General features: G+C 41.2%; 1 protein-coding gene across 1 annotated transcript in view; it reads right to left on the bottom strand.

The window, feature by feature from the left end:
• NOX4 (NADPH oxidase 4) overlaps positions 1-27,607 on the bottom strand; it is a 305,572-nt gene extending 277,965 nt beyond the window's left edge. The window contains exon 1 of the mRNA XM_039253696.1: positions 27,561-27,607. The gene's annotated coding sequence lies outside the window, so the exon portion shown is untranslated. The remainder of the gene's footprint in view (positions 1-27,560) is intronic.
• Between the last annotated feature and the right edge of the window lie 229 nt (positions 27,608-27,836).

The raw sequence follows: 27,836 nt of genomic DNA, 5'->3' as shown, positions 1-27,836 counted from the left end.
GGCAAGTCATGTGGCCAAAGCCAGAGTCAATGGGAGAGGAAACGTACTCACCTACCATAAGCAAGGAGCATGGGGAGATTGTAAGAACAAAAAGACAGTTGTGAGAATGCTCCTGTCAACAAATGTTTGGAGAACTTCAACATATTTTTCATTAATTTTCTATTTTCAAATAGTTTTAGATTTATAGAACCATTGTGAAGTTGGTACACCCACATCTGGTTTCCATGGTTATCATCTTACATTTATGTGACACAACTTATTAGTTATAACCAACATTACATTGTTATTAACCAAAGCACAAACCTGATTCAGATTTCCTTAGATTTTACCCATTGTTCATTTTCTTTCCTATAATCTCATATACAATATCATATAATATTTAGTCATTATGTCTCCTTAGGCTGCTTCCAATGTTTCCCTGATTCTACTTTATTAAAATTGCTTAATTAATCTCTCTACATAATATCTTAAGATATGAACCTAGAGGAAATATCCCTGGATGTAACAAATGAATAAAAAGAGTTTCTTTTTTGAAACAAAGTCCATCCTAGTTCCTGAAAAGTTGATTTACAACTGTTGATTTACAACTGTTGGTTTCTTAGGGCATGTCTACAACTGGAGTCTACTGAAAAACAGAGATGTGAGCTAGTGCTTTCTGTGGACATCTGAATGACACACATCCTAGAAAATCAAGGGCTGAGTAACTAAGGGACTGGATATCAAGAGAAATGCTGAATATGCATAGCCTCTTCCATCCCTGTGTTAATGACATATACATGAAATATTGTAGATAAGAAAATAGGAAGTCCTTTGGAAGTGCAATATGAAAATATGCAAAGGATTAGTCTGGTATAGGGCTTTCACATTTTACATGTCATACCAAAGGGTATATATGAGGTACCATAGTTGTAAGATTTTTGGCCAGGGAAGAGATGTTGGGCTTTCAACTGATTGTAAAGTGCTAGAGTAAAACACTCTAGAGAAAACACTCTAGAGAAAAATCTAAGGTAAATATACAGAGAAACTATGGTAACCCCATTCTCTAAATACAAATTGGGATGAGTATTCTTTTTTTTTTTAATTGAAGTATAGTTGACACATAGTATTACATTAGTTTCAGGTATACAAGATAGTGATTCGACAACTGTATACATTATGTTATATGGACCACAAGTGTGGCTACCATCTGTCACCATACAATGCTATAGCACAACCATTGACTATATTCCCTATGCTGTACCTTTTATCTCCATGACTTATTCATTCCATAATTGGAAGCTGGTATTTCCCAATTCCCAGGATGGGTATTCTTAAGTGGTTTGAAAACGGGACAGGGGAACCTGGGTGGCTCAGTTGGTTAAGCATCCAACTCTTGATGTCTGCTCAGGTCATGATCTCACAGGCCCTAGAAGCCCCTCATCAGGTTCTGCATTGATAGCACGGAGGCTGCTTAGGATTGTCTCTCTCCTTCTCTCTCTGACCCTCCCCTGCTCACACATGCTCTCTCTCTTTCTCTCTCTCTCTCACAATAAATAAATAAACATTAGAAAAAGAAAATAGGACAGATTATTAGAAACGTTTTGGTTTGCAAAATTGCATAATGATGAAACAGCTAACATTTATTAAATAGATTAAGTGTTAGGTATGGTTATAAATATTCGTTTATTATCACAATAGCCTATAAGATAAATTTTATCATTTCCATTTTCCAAATAAGGTAGAGAGACACAGAAAATTTAAGTAACTTGCATGGTAAATAGGGGAGCTAGTTTCTAAATCTGGTGCCAGGGTCCATGCTATAATCTCTACTATGATTGCCTCTCCTGTGGAACACTGTTAGCATAGGCATGATGGACACAGATATGAACCCTCTAGCCCTCCTTCAAGGAAAGATGTATGCCTTCATTTGTGGGAGTGCTGTCTGTAGACAAGTGACTAGCCTGGTTCTGGCATCTACATAGCTTTCTGGCATTGATAACTGACATGTATTTGGCAGTCTCTTGATGATAATTCCCCTCTACTCCCTGCTTAGTGTACTTCCATAGGTTGTTCTCATCAGGCCATTATGACTTCCTCCAGGGCCACCTTCCATCCAGATCTCCCCCTGCTCTACCTCTCCCTTTCAGTTCATGAATTTCATCTAGTTTCCCCCAAGAGTAGTGCAAGACTGAAACTTACCATAAAGGGGGACCTAAGCAAACAGGTGTTGCCCACTATCAACCAGAATTTGCCTCCATCAAGAAACACTTTATGAGGTTAGGCTATCTACACTTAGGTCAGCTTTACTCTTAGGTTGGTCTCCTATTCGGTGTCCTATGGACTCATAGTTTTGCTAAGAAGTTGTAGGAAAAGTCGGAAATGTAAGTAAAAGGCTAAAAGAGATGTTTCACCCTAAACTTTGTAAATTATTGAGATATGAACATAAATTTTTTATATTCATGTGGAATAAAGCCATACTAAAATTGGGAGAAAGCTACTCTCCTCAGAGCTTCATGAAGAAACGCAGCCCAACTTCCGGTCATTGGCTTTGAAGACTACTGTGAGCATCTTATTGGTGCCTACAGGACTCCAGCATGCAGCAGCACCTCTACTCAGTAATGAGAGCCCTTTGCATCCAATTTACCAGTGGAAAGGGAGCTGGAGCAGAAAGATTGGGCATGGTGGAGATTTTGATGAAAGCAATGAAGCAGCTGATCAAATTTATCTGTGACATTTTGAAGTAGAATATTTGCAGGAATGTTATTAAGAGATGTACTCAGAGCAGGCAAGAGTAAGAGTAAAACAGACTTCATACAGGTGAGTAGGAGAAATGAGCAGAAGATAATCTAAAGAATCTTAAAATTGTAGATAATTAGAAAACAGCAAACACATACACACACAGAACATGAGCAGGTATTCAATCGCAGTGTACATCTGGCCAAAATGGCTGTGTGGAGGGGTGAAGTGGGATTAAAAAGATTAAGTCTGAGTTTGATTGCTTGAGCTTGGCTGCTGTTGAGATATATCTTTTGCAGAATGGACTTGCCAAAGATAAGATGAAATAACAGATAAAATTTAGTCTACTGGGATATACTGCCAACAAGAAGAAATAGAAGTACTCTTAGGATGCTATTCTGATGACTTATGGTCCTGCCTATGCTTGGATACTGGAAACAGAAAGGCAACAACTTTGCCCATGAAGATGTACCTGCTGAGAAGTATAGCACGGGGCAGTAGAAGACTAGCAAGCAACCTCAGTTCTCTAGTAAATGCGCATTCACTGCAAAACAACTATTATGGGATGTACTATGTTCAAAGGGCAGGGATGTCTGCATGCATCCTAGGAAGCTGAATGTTGAGGATTTAAATATGGACTTTAACTTGAGGTCTGAGGATTCTACCTCCTGATTGTACAAAGCAACAGTGCTCACCAGTGCGTCGAAGCCATGTATATTCTTAAAGTTCCTCTCCACTGACTCTAAACCTATCACCGATTCTAATGTGTGGAGTAGAAGTAGATAACACAAATACCAGGAGAATCTGAATGTAATAAAAACCTAATGCTTAGCTGCAGTTCTCCCGGGGAAAACGCATATAAATATCTAATAAAGTTGTACTATAGGAGGAGAGGCTCTTGAAGCATTCATGAAAAGATGCTCTGAAGGGAATTAAAGAAGACTCTTCATTAACAAAAAAATGATAGAGGGAAAAAGAAAAGGGGATTAAAACGATGGGATAAAAGGAGTTGTTATCTCAAGCTGTGACACTTGAGAGGGTTTTGCTTTTAGACTACATGTTTTGAGAGTGCAGAGGTAGAAGGTTACCCAGTGGCCAGTGGATTCCTGGAAGGCAGGAGGTACAGAGATCACAGAACAAACACCACGAAAGCCAGAAGGGGACACAGCTCATCACAGGTACTGGGAAGATGGGTTCAGTAACTTTAACAAGAATCAGAAGGAAAAAATGCCTGCTGAAGAGCTTCCCTTAGTCCTAGCACCCTCAGATAAGTTAGCTCACTCACAGGCCAGGAACATGGCAACAAGAATGAAGGGGCAGAGGGGCGCCTGGGTGGCTTAGTCGGTTGAGCGTCCGACTTTAGCTTGGGTCATGATCTCACGGTTCGTGGGTTCAAGCCCCGAGTCGGGCTCTGTGCTGACTGCCAGCTCAGAGCCTGGAGCCTATTTCAGAGTCTGTGTCTCCCTCTCTCTCTAACCCTCCCCTGTTCACGCTGTCTCTCTCTCTCTCCTAGAAATAAATTAAAAAAAAAGAATGAAGGGGCAGGGAGTAAAATAGGGAGAGGGTATTCATCAACTTTCTATGTAATCCTCTCAGCTAATCATAAACTGTGTGGATTTTGTTTGAGCATGCTGGTATATACCTCTACCCCTATAGTGCCTGATCGATGTATCATGTAAGAATACAGCCTACTTTATTATATTACACCCTACGTTATTATATTACACATGCACCATTAAAACACAACCAAAGTGAGATTATTTACAAACTTTGCCGTCTGCAGCCCTCAAACTCATAAAATGAGAGAGAGAAATTACAAGCACTATTCAAACAGTCTCTTTGAACACTTTGGAAATTTGTGGCAAGAAGCTAATATTTTACCCATATTAAGAGGTAAAATATACTTCATCCAATATTTAGGAATGGTAACCAACCAAAGGCATTGGCAGGAAGTCACAAGTTGGGTTCCTGGGAAAAAATCCTGAGAAACAGATTTGTTTGCAAAATGTTAAGAAATGCCCTTGGGATCCACATCTGTATGCCTGTGGAAAGAAAAAGCTAGGACAGGATGGAGTAGGGAGGAGTGGATCTGCAAGGAAAACTCACCAGCCTCAGCTGACCCCATGGAGAGCTCTATAGCTACAAAGATCGTTTAGCATTTTCCCAACTTGGGTCAACATAGCTAAGCCTTTCTACCTCGATATGGATGAGACATTTTATGTGGGCCACTCTGAGAAGAATGTGTGTTTGGGCAATGTAGTTGAGATGGTCTCTGAAGGGGCTGGTAAGGTGAATTACAGCACTCTCCACTGTAGGGGCATTGAGTCTTTCACTGATGGGGGATTCAGAAAGCACAGCAAATGTCCATCCCTTGGGATGTCTGTGTGTCCAAGACTGTAACAGATAATACAGAGAAGATAGAAAAATAAAATGTTTAAGATACTGTCCTCTATGTTAAGTTAAAGAGACCATAAAGCATGCATATTCAAGAGTCAATTTTGACACTTGGAAATTGTGTGAACTTAACTATTCTATGGCCCAAACATTTATCTGTAAATTACAGATAACAACTGTAATAATTATCTATAGCTACTGTAGCCAGCTACTGCAAACTTAGCAACATAAAAAAATGAAAACTTATTATCTCACAGTTCTTTAGGTCAAAAGTCCAAGTGGGTTTGGTCAGTTTCATTTGCTTGGGATCCCACAAGATGGAAATCCAAATGTCAGTAAAAGTGTCTTTTCTTGAAGGTTCTAGGAGAGAATCCATTTCCTTGCTCATACAGGATATAGAAGAATTCAGCTTCTTGTGTTGTAGAACTGGGGTCTTTATTTCTTTACTGTTAGCTGAAGGCCACTCCCAGCTTCTAGAAGCCAGTAATATTCTTTACCTTGTGGCCACCCCCTCCTCCAACTTCAAAGCCAATAATAGTGGGTCGTCTCTCATGTTTGGCATCTTTCCTGCATCTTCTTCTATTACATCTCTGATGGACTTCACTGTCGTCTTCTTCTACTTTTAAGGACTCATGTGATTGGATTCGACCTCCTCAAATAACCCAGGATAATCGCTCTATTTTTAAGTTCATCACCTTAATTTGCAAAATTCTTTTGCCATGTAACAAATTCACTGGTTCTGCCTATCAAAAATCACAGTGTTGTAGATCAATGGAACAGGATAGAAAACCCAGAAATGAACCCACAAGTATATGGTCAACTGATCTTTGAAGCAGAAAAAGAATATCCAGTGGTGTTGGGAAAACTGGACAGTAACATACAGAAGAATGAAACTGGACCACAATCTTACACAATACACAAAAAGAAATTCAGAATGGATGAGAGACCTAAATATGAGACAGGAAACCATCAAAATCCTAAAGGATAACACATGTAGCAATGTCTTTGACCTTCGCTGCAGTAACTTCTTACTAGACACATCGCCAAAGGCAAGGGAAACAAAAGCAAACATAAACTATTGAGACTTCATCAAGATAAAAAGCTTCTGTACAGGGAAGGAAACAATCAACAAAACTAAAAGGTAGCCTATGGAATGGGAGAAGATATCTGGAAATGACATATCTGATAAAGGGTTAGTATTCAAAATCTATTAAAAAATGTATCAAACTCAACACCCAAAAAGCAAATAACCCAGTAAAGAAATGGGCAGAAGAACGTAAATAGTTTTCCAAAGAAGACATCCATATGGCTAAGAGACATATGAAAAGATGCTCAACATCACTGATCATCAGGGAAATGCAAATCAAAACTACAATGAGATATCACCTCACACCTGTCAGAATGGCTAAAATTAACAAACAGGAAACAACCGATGTTGGCTAGGATGCAGTGTTGCACTGTTGGTGAAAATGCAAACTGGTGCAGTCACTCTAGAGAACAGTATGGAGGGTCTGCAAAAAACTAAAAATAAAACTACCCTACAATCCAGCAATTACACTACTAAATATTTACCCACAAAATACAAAGATACTGATTTGAAGGGATCCATGCACCCCGATGTTTATAACAACATTATCAACAATAGCCAAACTATGAAGAGAGCCCAAATGTCCATCAACTGATGAATGTATAAAGATGTGGTAGGGGCGCCTGGGTGGCTTTGTCGGTTAAGCGTCTGACTTTCGCTTAGGTCATGATCTCGCGGTTTGTGGGTTCGAGCCCCGCGTCGGGCTCTGTGCTGACTGCCAGCTCAGAGCCTGGAGCCTGTTTCAGAGTCTGTGACTCCCTCTCTCTCTGACCCTCCCTGCTCACGCTGTCTCTCTCTCTCCTAGAAATAAATAAAAATAAAACATTAAAAAAAAAAAAAAGAATGAATCCTTACCACTTGCAATGACATGGATGGAGCTAGAATGCATTATGCCAAGCAGAAGTAGTAAGTCAGAGAAAGACAAATACCATATGATTTCACTCATATGTGGAATTTAAGAAACAAAACAGATTGAACATATGGGGTGGGGGGAGAGAAGAGAGGGAAACAAACCACAAGAACCTCTTAATGATAGAAAACAAACTATGGGTTGATGGAGGGAGGTGAAGTTGATGGATGGGTCAGATGGGTGATGGATACTAAGAAGGGCACTTGTGATAAGAAGGGCACTTGTGATGAGCACTGGGTGTTGTATGTAAGTGATCAATCACTGAATTCTCCTGAAGCCAGTATTGCACTGTACATTAACTAACTAAAATTTAAGTTTAAAAAAAGAAGAAAAGAAAAAAACTCACAGTGTTGTGTGAGATTATGTTAAACACCTATATACCTGAGGTAGAGTAAAACCTTCAATAAACAAAACTCACACCAGGAGTTTGGAAAAGATACTGACTAAGAAGCACTCCAATCATCAGTAAAGACTTCATGGAGGCACCTGGGTGGCTCAGTCGGTTAAGCGTCCGCCTTTGGCTCAGGTCATGATCTCACGGTTCAGTGGGTTCGAGCCCCGTGTCGGCTCTGTGCTGACAGCTACCTCAGAGCCTGGAGCCTGCTTCAGATTCTGTATTTCCCTGTCTCTCTGACCCTCCGCTGTGCTCACTCGCGCTCTCTCTCTCATCTCTCTCTCAGAAATAAATTTTAAAAATTTAAATTTTTTTTAAAAAAAGACTTCATGGAGAAGAGGGGCTGAATCTTGCAGGATAGGAAGAATTTAGATAAAAGAAAGGACAAGGAGCCAGGGTGGCTCAGTCATTAAGCATCTGACTTCAGCTCAGGTCATGATCTCATAGTTCATAATTTGGAGTCCTGCATTGGGTGAGCTTGACCCATACTTTGGATGAACACAAGCTCCGCTTTAGGTAAAACAACAAAAAGAAACACGAGCCCCTCTTTAGGTAAGCCCTGCTTCTCTCTCTCTCTCTCTCTCTCTCTCTGCTGCTTGCTCACGTGCACCCTCTCCTTCTCTCTCTCTGTCTCTCTCTCTCTCTCTCCTCTCTCTCTCTCCAAGCAAGATGCTGGATTTGAAGTCAAATAGACTTGAAATGTTTAATTTGCTTATAACGAGGTCTGTGTCTTAAGCAATTTAATAAACACATCTCAAGGGGCTTCAGTTTTCCTTATGTGCATGCGTGTGTGTGTGTGTGTGTGTGTGTGTGTTTGTGTGTGTGTGTGTGTGTTGAATGCCTAGGAGAAAAGCAAGGCATTTTAGTATCCTCTCCTTGCCCTCTCAGTTCCACTGGTTTTGGCAAACCCGCATTATCTTCCAACCACATTTCCTAGCTATTCCAGAAGACTAAAAAATTCATCTCTAAACCACTTATGTCATTCCAAAATTCTGACATGAATAGTTCCGCAGGGCTCATAAGCAAATGAGGAGAAGGTCTACAGCAGTAGTCTCCAAACTTCTTTGATGCTTCAACAGATAAAGTGAAAAATCTGGAGAATGTATTTTGAATATATGAACAATGAATACATATGAATAGTGAATATATGTATGTATGTGACAGTAATGAATATATATACATATATTCACTGTTCATATACTGGAAGTATACATTAATATATAAAAATAATATTGATTTATATTATATTCTATATTAAATATTAATAAGCCTAAATTGTATTTTAATTGTTTTAATTTTAGATAAAAATAATGATTCACAGAAACACTAATATATTCCTCTTACATTACGATTGATTGGTTTGTATATTCCCTAAAGTGCCTTTGGAGCAGAGATCCTCTTAAGTTTAGTCCAAAAGGCCACAGTGTGCACATTCTGGCAAATCTGTCCCTATCACACACACATGCCCCATGTTCTTGGCCTCAGGTATCATCCTCCTTTTCTGATTTGTTCAAAGAACTATCCCAACATGTACCTAAAAAGAGTACTGTTGGTCTCATGGTAAAGATTAAATCTGATGCCTTCTAATTAACGACACGTTAAGTAGTACACAGATCAAAAGAACTTTTTCAAATAAGCCAACCTGCTACTGATAGAGAATTCAGTGATCCTTGTTTAAGAAAATGCTGAAGATTAAGAAGGACGGGAAGGTGTGCATTTTACTTGGGGCAACCTCATCTAACTGAAGTGACTGGGTCCCAGTCCCCAGGAACTGTCAGGTGACCTAGCCTTCCCCACGTGGAGAAGAGCCCTTAGGAAACTTTTCCTGTGCCTTTTTCCTTTAAAAGAGTATTTTGATAGCTCAAGCTTCTTCTCTGAAGAAAAGACTGTATCCTGCTTCCATTGCTTCTGACTCCTCTTTGTCCTCATGAATTACACCTGACTTCAATCTTAAGGTTGGACACCTGCCTTTTCCACCCCCAATAGCCCTTACCCCTCTTCAGCTTAAAATTTAAAAATCACCTGATGTGTACCTTCCCTCTCCATCATAATACTAGTGACTGGGTTAGATTTTGTAGCACCTTGTTAGAGAAGTTTAGATTCACTATTTTAAATAAGTCATTGAGAATTTTGTTCTGAGAATTTGCAAGACTTTAGGAAGACGGTCTTATCCACCCAATTAGAGAAGCATAGAATATGGAAGCTGAGAGTAATTGGAAGTGGGGAGAAGGGCTCAGAACTGTACTAGTGGACAATCTGGCCATGGCGTGATGAGACAGATTCTCATGTTGTTCCCCCGCTTATGTCCTTGTCTGGAGTGAGGAAAGACGAAGTTCTATCAGTGGTTTACAATCTTTTTTTAAGTTTATTCTTATTTATTTTGGGGAGGGACAGGGGCAGAGAGACAGAGAGAATCCCAAGCTGGCTCCACGTTGTCAGTGCAGAGCCCGATGCAGGGCTCCAACCCACTGAACTGTGAGATTGTGACCTGAGCCGAAACTGAGAGTTGGACACTTAACCAGCTGAGCCACCCAGGTGCCCCAGTGGTTTACAAAACTTATGGTAGTTATTGGCAATGCACATGGGATGAGCAAACTACTAGATGCTATTTAATTTAAGTTATACGTTACTGAGGAAGTCAGATGTTGGGGATTCTGACACATAGTTGAAAAATAACTTATGTCTGGTTTTGGTGTTGCTACCAATTAGCTGTGCTGTTTTGGGCAAAAGACTTTGTCTCTAGTTTTCTCAGCCATTAAAAAAAAAGGTATTCAATAACATAAAACCCCAAGAATCCTCTTGACCTAGAATCATATAATTGCAAAAGAATAAATAATGCCTAAATGTGGGGGAAATTCCTTCTTCTCTTTTTTTTAAGCATCATCCACATTCTTCAAACACTATTAGTTTTTCATATATAGTTCTATTTTATTAATCAGTTTATGTGATCCATCTCCAAGTATTTTTTTTTTTATTTTTATTTATTTCTAGGAGAGAGAGAGAGACAGCGTGAGCAGGGGAGGGTCAGAGAGAGAGGGAGATACAGACTCTGAAATAGGCTCCAGGCTCTGAGCTGGCAGTCAGCACAGAGCCCGACGTGGGGCTCGAACCCACGAACCGCGAGATCGTGACCTAAGCGAAAGTCGGATGCTTAACCGACTAAGCCACCCAGGCACCCCTCCAAGTACTTTTAAAAGGAAGCAGCATATAATTTAAAAATCACTATGTGATATTTTAGTAGTAACTCAATATAAATAGAATCAACGTTTAATAATTGACCATTATTTCTTCATAAAAACAAAGTGATCCAAATCACATTTTCCTCTGGAGTTATAATATTTCAGTACTATGAATTAAGAGATTTCCAAAACAAAGAAGTCAAGTTAAGTGGCATGTTGATAATTTGAAGAAATCCATGCACATGACATCTGGAGAAGGGCCCCTCAGTTTTCTGTTTTGATGGATAAAGACATTAGTAGAAAATCTAAACACAATCATGTTACATCTACTTCTGAAGTAAGTTTGCAAAACTATGCATAACATGACTGTGTCTAATGTGTTAAGAATTAACAATACTTCAATTTAAATACTGAAATTCTAATTCAGGAGACACAGGAAGTATCTAGTTTCACCATGCCACCAGTGTTTTGAAGAAAATGAAAATTATCAGGTCTGCTTCCAAACAAAGAAATCTCTTACAAGCCACTAACTTATTTCAAGTTTCATTTGTCTGGGCAACTAATATTTTGATTTAAGTAACACTCTCAGTGGATTGAAGTTAGAAGACCTGTATTTAAACACTGTCACCTCCTTTTGCTACCTATGTAACATTGAGGAGGCCACAAACACTGAATCTCAATGTGGTCATTTGGGACATGAAATTAATAATAGAGTTATATCTACCTTATGTTCTTCACATGAGTACAGATAAGATACAATAAAATGATTAAAGTGGAATTATTTTATAAAATATTTATATTTATAATACTTTGATGAATTACTACAGATAAGACAAAACAAACATAACAATATGAATAAACAAGTGACGTATACTGCATTAACTTCATATTTTATGCAAATATTGTAAAATAAGCCAAATTTTATTAAATGTCTCTATTTTCGGAATAATATGATCTATCTGAAAAGACATATAAAGGAGACTTAACATTTTCCCACTGTCAACGTGGGAGCTAGTATAAATCTAGAGCTTCAAAAAAACATGGAGGCCACCAAATGAATACCCATCCTTTACAGCTGAGGAAACTGAACTCCAGAGAGTTTTGAAGTACAATTTGAGGAAAAGATTCAGAAGAAGGCTGACATTTTGCAAATGATGCCCAGCATTAATAAAGGAAAATGTTGGGGTGCCTGGGTGGCCCAGTCAGTTAAGAATTGACTTCAACTCAGGTCATGACCTCTTGGTTCTAGGGTTCAAGGGTTCGAGCCCTGCATTGGGCTCTGTGCTAACAGCTCAGAGCCTGGGGCCTGCTTTAGATTCTGTGTCTCCCTCTCTCTCTACCCCTCACTTGCTTGCACTGTCTGTCTCTCAAAAATAAAAAAAACATTGAAAAATTTTTAAAGATAAAATAAAGGAAAATGTTGCTGAGACATCTTAATTGCAGATACGAATACAATTAATTGCTTAATTGCAGATACAAGAACCAAAGAGAACAGTACCATCTCTAACAGTTCCTAGGAATAGTGGGTAGAATAATTGACTAAATAACTTGCAAATGAGTAACAGTCCATTGTGACTTGAAGGTTTATGATAATCATGACAACCAAACTCTACATCAGTAACCTATGAGGATTTTCTTTCAAAAATGCTGGTAAGATACTAGACAAGACTATGAGGCTTTCAATTAGACTCTCAACTTTGGCATGTGTGCCTTCATAAACTCATGAAATGGGCACTGTACTTTGCACAGTGCCATGTGATGCTGATTTTAGCAACCAGAGCACTAAAATTCTGCAAGTAGATCAGTCCTAGGCTGTCAGGCAGAACAAGGCAGGGTGCTCAATCTTGATGGCCTCAAACACTGTATTCTTTAATTATTTTTTAAATGTTTATTTATTTTTGAGAGGGAGGGAGACAGAGTACGAGCAGGAGAGGGGCAGAGAGAGAGCGAGACACGGAATCTGAAGCAGACTCCAGGCTCAGAGCTGTCAGTACAGTGCCCAACATGGGGCTCAAAACCACGAACCGTGAAATCATGACATCAGCCAAAGTCAGACAGTTAACTGACTGAGCCACCCAGGCATCCCTAGAACACTGTATTTTTTTTAATAGTTTATTGTCATGTTGGTTTCCATATAACACCCAGTGCTCACCCCCACAAGTGCCCTCCTCCATGCCCATCACCCTCCTTCCCAGCTCCCCCACCCCCATGGGTCCTCAGTTTGTTCTCAGCATTCAAGAGTCTCTCATGGTTTGCCTCTGTATTTTTAAAACCAGGGCAGTAATAAAAGTGATCCCTTAAGTTGTACACTGCTTTACATACACTATCTCATGTCATAGTGAGGTACAATATGTAGAGTTTTCCATTGTATAGATGAGGAAAAAAATATATGTGACTGAGGTCACATAGCAAGCGAAAAAAGAAGCTAGAGGGGCGCCTGGGTGGCTTAGTCGGTTAAGCGTCCGACTTTCGCTTAGGTCATGATCTCGCGGTTTGTGGGTTCGAGCCCCGCGTCGGGCTCTGTGCTGACTGCCAGCTCAGAGCCTGGAGCCTGTTTCAGAGTCTGTCACTCCCTCTCTCTCTGACCCTCCCCTGCTCACGCTGTCTCTCTCTCTCTCTCCTAGAAATAAATAAAACATTAAAAAAGAAAAGAAAAATGAAGCTAGAGCCACATGTCATATTCTCTAACCCAAAGTCCAGTGATTTGGGTTTCCTCTGTTCCAGACTTGTCAATAATAACTATAGCTACTATTTACCAAGCACTTACTATGTGTCAAGCACTGTGCTGAGTTCTTTAGATGCTCCATTTTTTTTAGTCAACCCAAAACCCCAGAGGGAAGGAAGCATTATTATCTGCATTTCATAGGCAAGGCAACTAAAGCTTGCAGGAGAAGCAGGAAGACCTTGATCAAGGTCACAAGCTACCAAGTGGCAGAACCAGCATCCACACCCATGTCTGTCTGACCTCAGCCTGTCCTACACTTTCCCCCATGCAGCTTATGCCAGAGGAGCTCTGGCCGTTACCATTTCAGAAGGTTCCCCTTCAAGGAGCTTGCCTTGAACCAAAAAGTAGCTTGGCTTAAAGATATTAAGGCAGAGCAATGAAAGGACTGCACTACTGGCATTTAAGGGGTCTCTTTTAGTATCTAGTATTAAAATGTGATATTATTTTATATAATCCATATATGCTGAGTTAAATTCTCTGCCCAATGTATATGCCTCTATCAGACTGAGGTTGTTGTTTTTTTCCTCCCTTTCCACCTCATAAAACATAGTCAATATGTATGTATACGGTGATATGTATATCTACCCTGGGACTTCTTCCTGTTTCAAATGCCCAGGAGAGCCCTGGACAATGACAAATATTCTAAAATCTTCATGCAGTGCAGATTGCCCAGCTGTATTATTAATGATTTATATATATTTTCCAGAATCTAACATACTCTTGAAACATATTAATTCCACCTCCTACTACCAACATTCATCCTTCCTGCCTTGTGTTTTTCTTCCTTCCTATTTTCTCTCCTCTGTACCTTATTTTCTTCTGTCCTTTCTTCATATAATGATAATAATTCAAAGTGACTACTAAGTGCAAACATGACCTGGAGGAACTCACTGTCTAGCTGGCACAAGAGCCCTATATATGTATTAAACAACTAACATATAAAGAGTAACAATGTGTCACAGACTATATGGAATGTAGGTTCTCTGTAAATTGACAAAGATCATGAAAAACAGCTGCTGAAGAAACACCAGAACTGGCCCTTCAATAATACCAAAATACTCCCAAGAGGAAGGGAGAGGCAAGATAACATCTGATAAATTTTAAAGGGAAAACAACGGGTACTATTAATTCAGTCTCCTCTCTCCGCAAATCACCCTTTTGCCTGCTAACCAACAAACACTGACCAGGCTCATGCGGTTCTCCAGTTTAATACAGTCTTGTACCTCTGTTTCTTTGCCTCTGCTGCCCCCTCTGTCTGACATAGTCTCCCAACCTCCCATCCAAACCTCCCGACTTTCCGTGAAAGTCAGCTCAAGGTTAAGTCTGTAAATCCTTTGTGAAGCTTTCTCTGGTTCCCCCAGACAGGCTAGGCTTGCCTTCCTTGAGCCCCACTGCACGCTGCATATAACTCCACTGTATCTGACACTCTGATATGTCAATGCCTCTTCGTGCTGTCTTCATGCCACACTGTGTGTTATTTGTCTAAATCCCAGAACACCAGGACCATGGAATGCTTAGTAAATAACCAATATATGTTTCAGGAATGAATAAATTCTGTAAAAACAGTTATAAACTTGGTCTATATAATTTAGGTACTAGAATGGTGGTTCTCAGTGTTAAAGGCTCCATCTAATTCAGGTTATTCTCAAAAGTACTTACTCCATGGCTTAACTCTGGGTAAAAGAATTACAAAGAAATGGTTTGAGAATGTGAGAACCCTCTCCATGAAATGAACTATATGCAATATAAATATATAACCAATGCTTAAATATGCACAGAAAGAGATGAATGAGGCATTCATACGTAGAGCAACAGTGTCTGAGTCTTCTAGAAGTGGTTGATGATTGCAGGCTGGTGTGGAACATCATGAATAAAAGATTAAGCAGTATGTGTTTTAGGTAGGTGGATGGGTGGGCAGTGCAGAGAACTGGTAACAAAGAGGGAGAATATTCAGAAATACCTAAAATAAATAATTCATTTCCCAGTGAAAGTGAAACCCTAAACATGGCTATTGCTAAAAGAATCATATTTACATGACCTTTTAAGCAAATTTTGTATAATGTTTTTATAATAAAAAAGATAATTCTCTAGATGGAAAAGGGATTTCACACATGTCAACCATCATCTGGAGATTGATTGTATGGAACTAAGAAAGAACATAAAGGTTTTCCAGCTTCAAAGAAGGTCACAAACCAGGGGAGCCTGCATTTAGAATAAAATTGAGTGCATAATAAGGTACCAAGAATTCTCATGTGAATTGACTTTCCCAATCACCACTAGAGATGAAGAGTCCCTTGTTACTTTCTCATGGAGTAAGCAAGAGGAGGGAATAAAAGAATCAGAAGTTGGAGCTGGAAGGTTTATGGAAATCATCTTCTTTCACTACCCTTATTTTCAAATGAGGAAACCTGTCAAGAGTCCAGAAAGGTATAGAAACTTACCAAGGTAGTCAAAGAACTAAAATATGCCAGAGTTGAAGCTAAAACCCACAATTTCTGATTCCCAGTCCAGTGTTCTTTATTCTACACTAGGCTATGTGAAAATCAGGTCAAAAATAAAATACTAAAGCTACTAGTCTTAGCATTGAGGAGCATTTGTACAGGGCAATAGATTTGTTTCTTGTTTCACTGGCAATTCTTTGTTTTCTTCTTGTTTACAAAAAGAGTGACATGGACCACAGTCTCCTAGTGACATCTGGTGACTAAATCAGGGTAATACAAAATATAGGAATAAGAAAAATAAAGCACCTTTGTATTTTTGTTTATTAACATTTTCTGGGGTACTTAAATCCAAAATTTAGAGGATATGTTCTAATTTTTGAAGATAGTCTTTCTGGGTTCCTTTCCTCATTAATAGTCTACAAACAAGACTTTGTTTTATAATTCTCTTATTTATAATAACAGTGAATTATTGACAGTCTTGTGCCATCTGAGTCTAAATTACCTAATCTATTCAACAAAGATTTATGATAACCTACTATGTAACAAAAACAATTCTAATGACTGTGGATGCAAGAATAGATATCTATCTTCCTTTTCTTTAGGACCCTCACTGCCTAGCTAGGGAAATAAAGTCATTACAGGGAACTATAATACAACGTGATAGGGGATGAAATGAAGATACATATAAAATATACTGAGGACAGAGTGAATGGGAAATCAGGAAGTCTTCAGGGAAAATGATACCTTCTTAACTTAATTTTAAAAAGGGTTCGGGAGTCCATCTGACTTAGCAAAAAGTCACAATCATTCTTTAAAATATAACAAAAAGGATTTAACATTTAAATGTACTTTTATTAAATGGTCATTCCATGAGTATGATTGTCACTCCATATTTCTTCAGTATTGATCAGTTTGCTCCTTGTAGAAAAGAAGACCATGCTACTATTTCTGGTCAATAACACGGAGATGTTTCTAATATTCTCACCATTTTTATTTCTACATCTGATGAGTATGGGAGCTGGGCGCCAGAACCCAGAGCTCTCTGATTTTGAAGTACTCTAGTGTTACTTACTGAATGACTACTATGTGTCAGATATTCTCTATGATGCTGGAGGTAAAACAGTCAATACAATCCATACCTTCATTGTACTTATATTCTAGAGGGAAGGAGAGTCAATAAATAAATAGGTAAAACATAGTAGTCAAATAGCTATAAGTATTATTAGAAAAAATTGATTAGGGATGAGGGATAGATAGTGCAGGGAGGGTGGAGAGGAGGTAATTTTAAAGATGGTGGTTGGGGAAGGCCTTGCTGAGAAATTGGTATTTTAGCAAAGACTTGAAAGAAGTAATGGAGGGGGACATGTAGGTATTTGAGGAAGAGAGCTTGCAAAGGGGGAACAGTAAGAGTAAAAGCTGTATGTTGGAAGCATGTGTAGCGTGTGAAGAACACCAAGGAGGACAGTGCGACTAATGAATAGAAGAAAAAAAGAATAGAAGAAAGTAGGTCTGGGAAAAAAATGGGGGCAGATCACACAGGGCCTGTTGGTGAAAAACCATTTTAGAGTTTAGGGTACAGGGGTAATACTACCCAATCCGATCCAGCTGCCTTGTTCAGAACAGACCAGAGGAGGGAGGCATGTGCTAACTCAGAGAGACCAAAAGCAGAGTGTTGTATTTACTAGGGAACAGATGATGACCACCTAGAGAAGAGTTAGCAGTGGGACAGGAAAAACCAGATTATTTATACATTTTGAAGGTATAATTAGAGAAATTGATTAATGGAACAAATATGTATGAGAAAAAGAGAAAGGTCCATTGGTAGGCAACTACAAATTGCTTAAGCGATTAGAAGTTGACCTTAAATGTTCAGGAAGATCAATATTAAGGAGCTGTATATCAAGAATCCAACTCAGGATATATTAAATTTAAGATTTCTCTTAACTACAGAAGTGAGGGCATTCAGTAGCAGTTGAATAGAATTCTGAGTTCAGGGTAAGAATTTTGAGCGTCTTCAAAATACAGATAATAAAGTCATAAGATTGAGTGATATGGCTTTGAGAGTTAGTTTTGATAGAGGAGAGAAAGGAAATAAGTTCCCCCAGTGAATCCCAGTAGAGAAATGAGAAGAATCAGTAAAGGGAGTTATAGGAAGCAACAAAGGGAATTAGGAGAACTGAAAGAGTAGCTTCCAGAAGCCAAGTGAAGAAAATATTTCCCGGAGAGATTCATCCATAGCATCACTGCTACTAAGAAGTTAATTAGGGTAAAGACTAAAGTTTAACATTGCATTTGGGGCAACTATGGAAGTCATGGGTAATCTTGAGAAGAGCTGCTTCTGGAGTACATTCCAGTAAGAACAGGAAAAGAGGAAACACAAGAGTGAATACAAGAAATCTCTTTCAAGAAATTCTGATGTATATGGAAGCAGAGAAATCAGGTGACAGCCAGAGACTATTTTAAAGAAGGGGGTTATTTTTAAAAAGGTATTATAGTAAGCTTATAGCACTGATCTGAGATTAAAAAAAAAAAAATGTTGCTTAAGGAAGATAGTCTAATTGCTGAAGAGAAAGTCAGTGGGACCCAGTGTATAAATGTTACCAGAATCATGGTCAGTTCACCCACAGTTAAGGTGGGAAAAGAATGAATGTACACAAACAGATAGAACAGGTTAGTTCATGTGGTGGGGACAGAAAAGAATTATCCACTGATTGTTCTCGGGCCTGGGTAGCTGAGGTAGAATGGAAGCTCTCTGAGGAAGTGGTCAGGAGTTTGGAATTTTAATCCATGGACATTTACCACGGTTTATAACAGGAGTGCTGTAAAGACTGACCTTAACACACACATAATGAGATCTTGGGGAGTAATAACTAATATAAGCTGATGATATGAGCATCTTGCTGGGGGATTTTTTCAGGACAGGGAAAAAAAATCACTTGGAAGTGTCCACTAGCAGAAAGGACCTCTACATCTAGGTCAGTGACAGAGGAGGTATGGGAAACAAACCAGTGAATATTTGAGAGTGTATACTTCTTAAGTTTGTTACTTCTATTTATTAGCAGATATTTATTCTTTCAACAGATATTTATTAGAATGCCAACTCTATTCAGGTCAATAAGGGAGGACTTCTTAAATCAAGATCCCAGCATTATTTGATCCTTCCATTTTTATAGGTTTCATTCATATCTATCGGCATCCAGCATGTTTTAGAGATGATGGGCATTCATATCCCTGAGTTCTAACCAATTTACATCTCATAAAACCATATTGTGCTTTCCTGCATGTCTTCCTGCTATTTCAACTGAAAAAGCTATTTTCTGCTTCCTCTCTATGGCATTCAGCAGAAAGAATGGTGCCTGCATGTTTCCAGGGTAGGGGACTCGAATCAAGTGGTGTTTTATATTGTCTCCTAATGGTGACACAGTCCCTTCAAAGAGCTTTCAGAGTCTGCAGAGGAAAAGTACCCAACAAATATAAGAGCTGCTAGGAACTTAATCATGTACCCCGAGCAGCAGATCACTCAAATATAATTGACTAGAGATTTTGTTTTAACCTTTTTCACTGGTCACATGTCACATCCCTGGACCTCATGTGTTCTCACTCCCAGGCCTACAAATTGTGTTTTCTTGAATTTGTTCTCTTTTCCAATTTGCCCAATCCTAATGATTCTTCTTTGACAAGAGTCTTTCACTCTGATAGTTCAATTCATCCACGTGTTTATAATGAGCAAGATCTTGGGTCCTAGGGGGAAAGGGAATGAAAAGATGAATGGTTTCTGGTCCCTACAGGCCACAAGCCCACTGTGAAGTAGGAAGTTTGGTTCACGCTGCCTTCCTAATTCTTTGGCAAGGAGAGAACAGAATATTGTCTCAAGCCTCCTCACATTAGCAATCCCCTGGGGTGGTGCCTGGAATAGGAATTATTAACAGGCATTCCCCTGGGGTGGTGCCTGGAATAGGAATTATTAATAGGCATCTCAGATGCTTCTTGTGCACACTAGGCCATCCTAATAACACACTTAGATTTCTGATCTGGATCGTCCCTTTAGTTAAGTGCTAAGGGATCTTAGATCCCCACAGTTCCTCCTGCTTTAATGTTTTCAGGTCCTGTTACTGTTTCACAGAAGAAATAGAAATAAAAGTCTATTTTTCCTTTTGTTTACTATAAAGTAAAATGTATAGCTTTTTAAGACAGAGTGTTCTAAAATTGAACTCTGTGTTTTGGGGAACAGTCTCTTTCATGGAAAAAAACAGAGCTTGTGGAGTTAGAGACCTCTTTCCAAATCGCAATGACCCCTGTAAAGAAATCTGGGTGGTACGTGGAATGGGATAGTAACATGAGTTCAAAGCAATGGTTGAGCAAACTTCAATATCCCCATCTGCAAACTGGGACAACTGCAGGCTACCTCAGAAATGTGAAGGTAATTAAGACCATGTAAATCTTTATTACAGTCCCTGGTACTTAGTAAGCCTTAAAAAATATATCTATCATTGCTGTGTTATTTTCTTATTCTACTTCTCTATGCTCCAGACAAATGGACTGCTAATGACACAGAGGTTTTTGCTCATTCTCATCTTGACAAGTATAAATGGGCTCTCTCCCCCACGCTTTATCAAAATCAACTGCTCTTTGTAAGCTGAGCTCAGATGCCCTCCCTTGGAGGCCTTCCCAGACCATCCCATGGCCAAGGTTGATCACTGTTCCCTGTTCTTTATACACAGCTGTTTCTTTCTTGCTGGACAATTATCACGTATTTGTATGCACCAAAATTGCTGTATAAAAACATAGTTTGCCTTCTTTTCCTTCAAACCATTTACATAACATGCAATTGTTCTATCTTTGTGTATATTCTTTTTTTTTTCTTTTAATTTACAACCAAGTTAGTTAGCATATAGTGCAACAATGATTTCAGGAGCAGATTCCTTAATGCCCCTTACCCATGTAGCCCATCCCCCCTTCCACAACCCCTCCAACAACCCTGTTTGTTCGTCATGTTTAAGAGTCTCTTATGGGGGCGCCTGGGTGATTCAGTCAATTAAGCATTCAACTTCGGATCAGGTCATGATCTCATAGTTCGTGGGTTCGAGTCCCACATCAGGCTCTGTGCTGACAGCTAGCTCAGAGCCTGGAGTCTGCTTCAGATTCTGTGTCTTCCTCTCTCTCTGACCCTAACCTGCTGACGCTGTCCCTCTCTCTCTCTCTCTCAGAAATAAATTAAAAACATTTAAAAAAAATTTTTTTTAAGTCTTTTATGTATTGTCCCTCTCCCTGTTTTTATATTATTTTTCCTTCCCTTCCCTTATGTTCATCTGTTTTGTATATTAAAGTCTTCATATGAGTGAAGTCCTATGATATTTGTCTTTCTCTGACTGACCAATTCCACTGAGCATAATACCTTCTAGTTCCATCCACATAGTTGCAAATGGCAAGATTCATTTTTTCTTTTTTGATTGTTGAGTAATACTCCATTGTATGTATATATATCTTTTTTATCCATTCATCCATCGATGGACATTTTGGCTCTTTCTATACTTTGGCTATTGTTGATAGTGATGCTATAAACACTGGGGTACATGTGCCCCTTCAAAACAGCATACCTGTATCTCTTGGATAAATACCTAGGAGTGCAATTGCTGGGTCATAGGGTAGTTCTATTTTTAATTTTTTGAGGAACCTCCATACTGTTTTCCAGAGTGGCTGCACTAGTTTCCATTCCCATTGTTTGTGTATATTCTTCATGCTCCACCCCACCAGTGTCTTCCAGGCTATTTGCCCCGTAAAAGTAGTGATCACCATCTCTTGTCTCCACCATTGTATGACGCGCAAGCTGACTGAGTGCTTGTTACATAATTACATCAGATACCCAATAAATATTTGATGGATAAATTTTGGATTTTAAGGTTAAGAACCATGTCTTACGTTTTATACTCCTTACAAACGTACCACAGAGTAAAGCATGTGACAGGCAAGTTTACTTCTCTTGATGATGCATACTCCAGGATGGGGAACTCCAATGAAAAAATCTGATAATACGATAATATAATTGTTTTATAGAAGCATCATTCCCAGGACTGCTACAGAAAAATGCCACAACTGACTGGCTTAAACAAGAGAAATTGACCTGCCTCACAGCTCTGGAGGCTAGAAGACCAAGATCAAGGTGCTGGCAAGGTCAGTTCCTTCCAAGGGCAGCAGGAGAAGGTTTTATTTCATGCCCCTAGTCCATCTTCCAGTGTTTGCTGGCAATTATTGGTGTTCCTTGGTACCCTAATCTCTGCCTTATTCTCACAAGGCATGCTCCCGCTATGAATGTCTATGTCCAAATATTCCTTTTTCATAAGACCAATGGTCACATTACATATTGTATTAAAGCCCACTCTAATGGCCTCATTTTTATTTGATTTCCTCTGGAAAGGTCCTATTTCCAAACAAGATCATATTCTGAGGTACTGGGGGTTAGGACTCCAATATATAAATTTTGGAGGAAATATTCAACTTATAACAGGCACATATAAATTTGGCTGGAGCACAGAAGGGCCTCATTTCTACACTTAGTTCACAAAAAGATTCAAGGTGGCTTACAAAAGATTTACAAAGTTCAACAGAATGAAAAATTAAAAGGATATAGGGAAGATGTCTTAAATTAGCATGCTTCCCTAACATATTATGGGACATAAAATGGTTAACCTAACTGCTCAATTCAACCTAATTCAATTCATCCTAACCTAAGCTGTTTCAATCAAGGAAAGATAATAAATGCTGTTGAAGTGTCAGGTCATACACACTTCTGTCCAATGAGAGGAACTTTTTCATTTGAGATCTCCATGTGTTGTGGAATCTGGTCTAGATCAGCTGGTAGAAGAACCAAGCAGCACTCGGAGATCTTGGAAGGCATGAGGTTTATTTTACACTGGTGGGCTCAGAGGAGATCATTCTCCAGAGGTCTGAGTCCCAAGTGTAAGCAGAGGGAACAATTTATATATAGTCTGTTATTTCCGCATTCCTCATTAGTGTGCGCTACAAGCAGGGTGGGAAGAAGAACCCAGGAGGGGAGTCTTCGGTCAGGGACAGAAATTTTACCTATCAGTCTTGTCAGCCATCTTATAACAGATTTTTTCCTATCATTCTCCCCTGGGATGCCCTTTAAACAGATCTAGTCTGTATTAGAGGGCATCCTCTTTATTTATTATGGATTTGTTCTTTTCTTTTAGTTCCCTGACTTTGGTTGTGACTATTCCTGACTAGTTTACAAAGTATCAGCATTCTTTTCCAAGGAAGATTTAGGTGTTCACTTTCCTGGCAGTGAGGAGGTTAAGTGCCCATATGTTTTGGAGGGCAACTCCTGCCAAAGAACTTTTTTGGCTCTGCAGGGACATTAGGGAGTCAGCCACTCACTGGTCTCACAAAAAAAGCCTATGCCTCCTCTGCAAGTCCCTATTCCTGCCCCAAGGAAGACAAGTAGTAACACCACTCGTTTAGCCTGGACCTTCCTACTGGCAGGCAAACCAGCAGAGTGAAAGAGTTTACACCTCATTTAAGCTTTTAAACCCCGCACATTCTTCCATTGAAGGTGCCCTGCTCTTACAAATGGGGCCCAGATTAGAGGCAATCAATACCAACAGAACATCCTATCCATAAGAGGAAGGTGAGAATAGGAGCTTCTCGCTGCTTCCCCAGCTTTCTGGGGCAACCTCTGCCAATCTGGTGGCAAGGAGTAAGGATAGTTTATTTGTTTTATCATACTGGAAATTCCTCAAGCTTCTGCCGTGCATAGACCAGCCAGCTTTTGGGGTTGGTGGCTGGAGCAGGGCTGAAGATCGGACTTGGGTCAGTCTTCTAAGTCTAGGAATCCTCAGGATTGGCCCTCTTAACTATGGAGTGGTAGACCCATGTAGCAATACCTGTATGAGGCCCAATCCATTGTGGTTTAAGAAGGTCTTTTTCCAGTCTTTGACCTAGACCAAGTTGCCTGGTGAGAGGGGGTGTACAGGGAATCCTAAATTGGGACCCTCTCAAAACAGGAGAAGCCTTGAGTTTGTGGTGTGCAAGGGACATGCAGGGAGGCCAGGGGCAACAGATCTGGACATGGGAGGTCTGTTTCCTGACAGAACTTGGCTAAGGTTTTCTTGAGGGCTTCAATTCATTCGCTCTACTTTCCCTGAGCTTTGAGGCCAATAAGCAGTCCACCAAGAACGCAGGCCTGTTATCACTGTAGGCTGTGACTGGTAAGCCAAACCAGGAGACAATTTCTTCTTTGAACTCCTGGTGGGGGTCACAGCACAGATAAGGGAGGGAGCTATGTCTACCTCCGTATTAAGTGCTATCTTGGCTGCTTCATCTGCCAGATGATTCCTTCATGTTGTAGAGTTGTCTCCCTTCCAGTGTCCCTTGCAGAATACAACTGTAACTTCTTTGGGAAACCAGACGACCTCAAAGAGCTTTAGTATTTCCTCCTTGTTTTGATGGGCTTCCCTGCCACAGTGAGGAGGCGCCTCTCTTTGTAGATTGCCCCATGTATGGGTACAGTAGCAAAGGTGTACCAGGAATCGGTTGACTCACTTGTCCTTGATAATGGTGAGGGCTCAAATTAAGGCATGTCACTGCATACCCTGCCTTTTGAACACCCTCTGTAACAAAACTGCTACTATCACTGAAAAAGGTGAGGTCTGGGTTCCGTAGGCCTGGTCACGCAGATATGGGTGGCTTACAATTACTTTATCGGTCACCTCAGAGCATTCATGATCTGGTCCTCAGAAGGTAGGAAAGTTGCAGGGTTCAGCATATGCACTGTTTTAAGAGTGACCCGTGGATTCTTGAAGAGGAGGCCCTGGTATTGTGCTAGTCGAGAGTTGGAGAGGTATGAGAGACAAAACAGCATGAGAGACCTTGACATTTGGTTCTTGTCCCAGGGCGAGTTTATCTGCCTCCTTAATGAGCAGAACTGTGGCTGCGAGTGCCCTAAGGCATGGTGGCCATCCTGCCACCACTGGGTCCAGCCTCTTTGACAGGTATGGCCGTTGGCAATGGTCTATGTGAGAATCCCAAAAGCCACCTTTTCATTTTCATGCACAAAGAGACTGAAAGACTTTTTTTTATATTCAGCAGGCCAAGGGCTGGTGCCTGTCCCAAGGCAACCTTTATCTCTAGGAAGGCTGCTTCGGCCTCCTCTGTCCAGACAGGGGGTTCTCAGTCTGGCCTTACCAAGAGATTATAGAGGGGTCTTGACATTGCTAAGAATCTGGGAATCCAGATTCAGCAGAATCCTGTAGCCCTGAGGAATTATGGTAGTGCCCACCCCACACACCTGCTCCCACTTTGTTTGGGGCTGAGGTAGGGAGGTGATGACCTTCTTTCTCTCTGGCCCTATTGCTCTTTTTCCTTGGGTGAGAAGGAAGCCTAAGTATCTGACTTGCTGTTGGCAGATCTGTGCCTTTTTTCATGAGACCCGATACCCTGAGTGCAAACAGGAGTTGGAGGAGGGCCCTTGTGCCCTCTGTACAATTCTCTCGGGTATTGCTGGCAAGGAGGAGATCCTCCACATTCTGGACAAGCGTGCGGTGTGTGGCCTCCCTTGGAAAGCCAGCGAGGTCTTCGGCCAATGCCTCCCCAAAGAGGGCAGGCGGGTTCTTCTGATGCTCTGTGTCGTTAGGTCCATTCAAAGGCAAACAAGGGTTGGCTCACGGGGAGCTGGGTAGAGGCAGAAGAAGGCATCCTTTCCTTTAAGTCTAGGCAGGAAAACCAGCTGGCAGAGCCTGGGATCTAGCTGAGGGGTGTGTATGGGTTTGGGACCACCGGGTGCAAGGCTTGAACTGGTGGGTATCCTCCTCCCAGCTTCTTGGCTGGCAAGAGCAGGTTGTTCCAGGGTGATTGGTATTCAACCAGAATGCCTGATTTCTTGGATGCCTCCCCTTGCCTCTTGTGAGAGGGGGCACTGCCGCTGTCTCTGCAGTTGAGCCCCTGGGATTAACTCTACAATGATGGCGGCCCAGTTGTGGGCAAGTCAGGGGGATGGTTCCCAGCCCAAATAGTGGGGGAGGCAGTCTTGAATTCAGGTGAGCCACTCGGTTGGGCCTGGGCACAGAACAGCCTCCATTTGGATCCAATTGGGGCTGGTGCATCCCATTGGCTCAAAGATTACTTGGGCCTCCAGCTTTGAGAGTATATCCTGGCTGAGGAAAGGGATAGGGCACTGAGGTAGGTAGAGGAACTCATGCCGTAACGTGTAGGCCTAAGTTCACATAAAAGTCATAGTTGGACCCTCTACTTTTATTTTGACCATGGGGCTCATGGGGGCCAGAAAGGGAGCCTGGTGCCCCTCAATCTGAATCTATTCCTGCTAGGCCTATGAGGTCTTTTTTACAGGGTTCTTGTGCATATCAGCTGGGTTTCTGGGACTTTTCCCGGTTGAGACATTTATTCTTTTAATGTCCTTTCTCCTTGCAGTAGGCTCATTGACTGCTTGCTAAGGAGGTTCTGGTCCTCCCCCCTTTTGGAGGCTGGCCCTCATCGGTCCTTTTGTCATGGCTCTCTTGTGCATGGTGGTCAAACGGGGTGTAAGCCTTGCATAGCCTCTCATAATAATTCCCAGGAGGATTCCCCTTACAGCTGGGCATATTCATGGGCTTCTCAGCCCTTGCTTGGATTCCGTGGAGGAGAGCCTCTAGGTACAGACAGCTGTGGACTGGCATCTGGAGAGCGCCTGTGCCTGGTCAAGGGTGTAATCTGACTGCAGGTATAGGGGAGAGAGGATCTGCCAAGTCTGGAGGTTTGGGGAAGGCCAAAGGTGGTGGAGTATCAGGAACCGGGGTTTCATATGGCAGGGGCAAGAATGGTTCTCCCTCTGGATCACCGACGAGAATTTGTGGAGGTCAGGACTTCTGTTGACCTCCCTTGGGCCACTTTGTGGAGGCGACTAAGACCCTAGCCTGTCCCTGTTTGTTGCAGGTAAATTGCACCCAAGGTGGAAGGGCTTGGGCAATCTCTAACCAGGAGTCAATACACAGGAACTGATGAGGGTAATCTGGGTCTCTGGCAGCAACATGCCAGACGCAGTGGATGGTTGGGACACCTAAGGTTCCCTCCAAGGGCCATCCTACACCAGAAGTGGGCCATTCTAACTCACATAGGGTCCTTAATTTGCCAGGGGTTATCTTAATTCCCTAGTCTCCTGAAAACCCTTTCTCTAGTTCTCAACCACAGTTACAAGAACTGTGGGTTTGCTCGATCCCAACCCCATAATGTTCCAGTGAGGTGGAGTCGCAAAGACAAAGAGATAGGGGTGCCCCCTCTAATGAGGAGACCAGTCAGATGCCCGACTGGCCATGACCTGAGGGAACTTAGGTGCCACTTAGCTGTAGCAGACTGAGCTTTGTAACATTCCATCAAAAACTATTCCGATACTGCCATAGACTGTATGCCGTTCACCACAGAATTGCAGACGGGCCCACTCAGACCCCATAGGCATTTGGGGACCTTAAGGGTGCCCACCGGGGAACCACCAAATCCAACCGGCAGGCAAGCCAGACCGAGTCGCACATCCACACCCACACACACACCAGAGGTTATTACATTCCCTCCCACAGAATTCCTACAGATGAGACCACTGGGGTCTCCCGGGAGTGATCAGGTCCCCCTTCCACCGCTATGTGTGGGCCGGACAGGACAGACTTAGGGCCCAAGCCTCACCGGTATCCAACATTGGGTCCAGGTCCTCACCTGCCAAGTCTCCTTGAATCCAGCGGGAATGGCCTGAGGAGAAGGACCCCGAGACAGCCTAAACTCAGGCAGGCGCGCCTTCTCCTTTGCGTTTCCTCCTTCCGTTCACTGCCGCGCGGTTTTCCCAGACCGGTGGCAACAACGGGCCAGCGCGGTTGGGTTTCCCGGTCGAGGAACCAAATGTTGCAGAATCTGGTCTGGATCACCTGGAGATGTTGGAAGGCAGTAGGTTTATTTTACACGGGTGGTCTCAGAGGAGCTCATTCTCCAGAGGTC

This window comes from Hyaena hyaena, unplaced genomic scaffold, assembly GCF_003009895.1.
Source record: "Hyaena hyaena isolate Hyena2069 unplaced genomic scaffold, ASM300989v1 scaffold_462, whole genome shotgun sequence".
Classification (NCBI taxonomy): Eukaryota; Metazoa; Chordata; class Mammalia; order Carnivora; family Hyaenidae; genus Hyaena; species Hyaena hyaena.
Note: the sequence above shows the minus strand (reverse complement) of the source record. Positions and strands in the feature narration are given on the sequence as shown.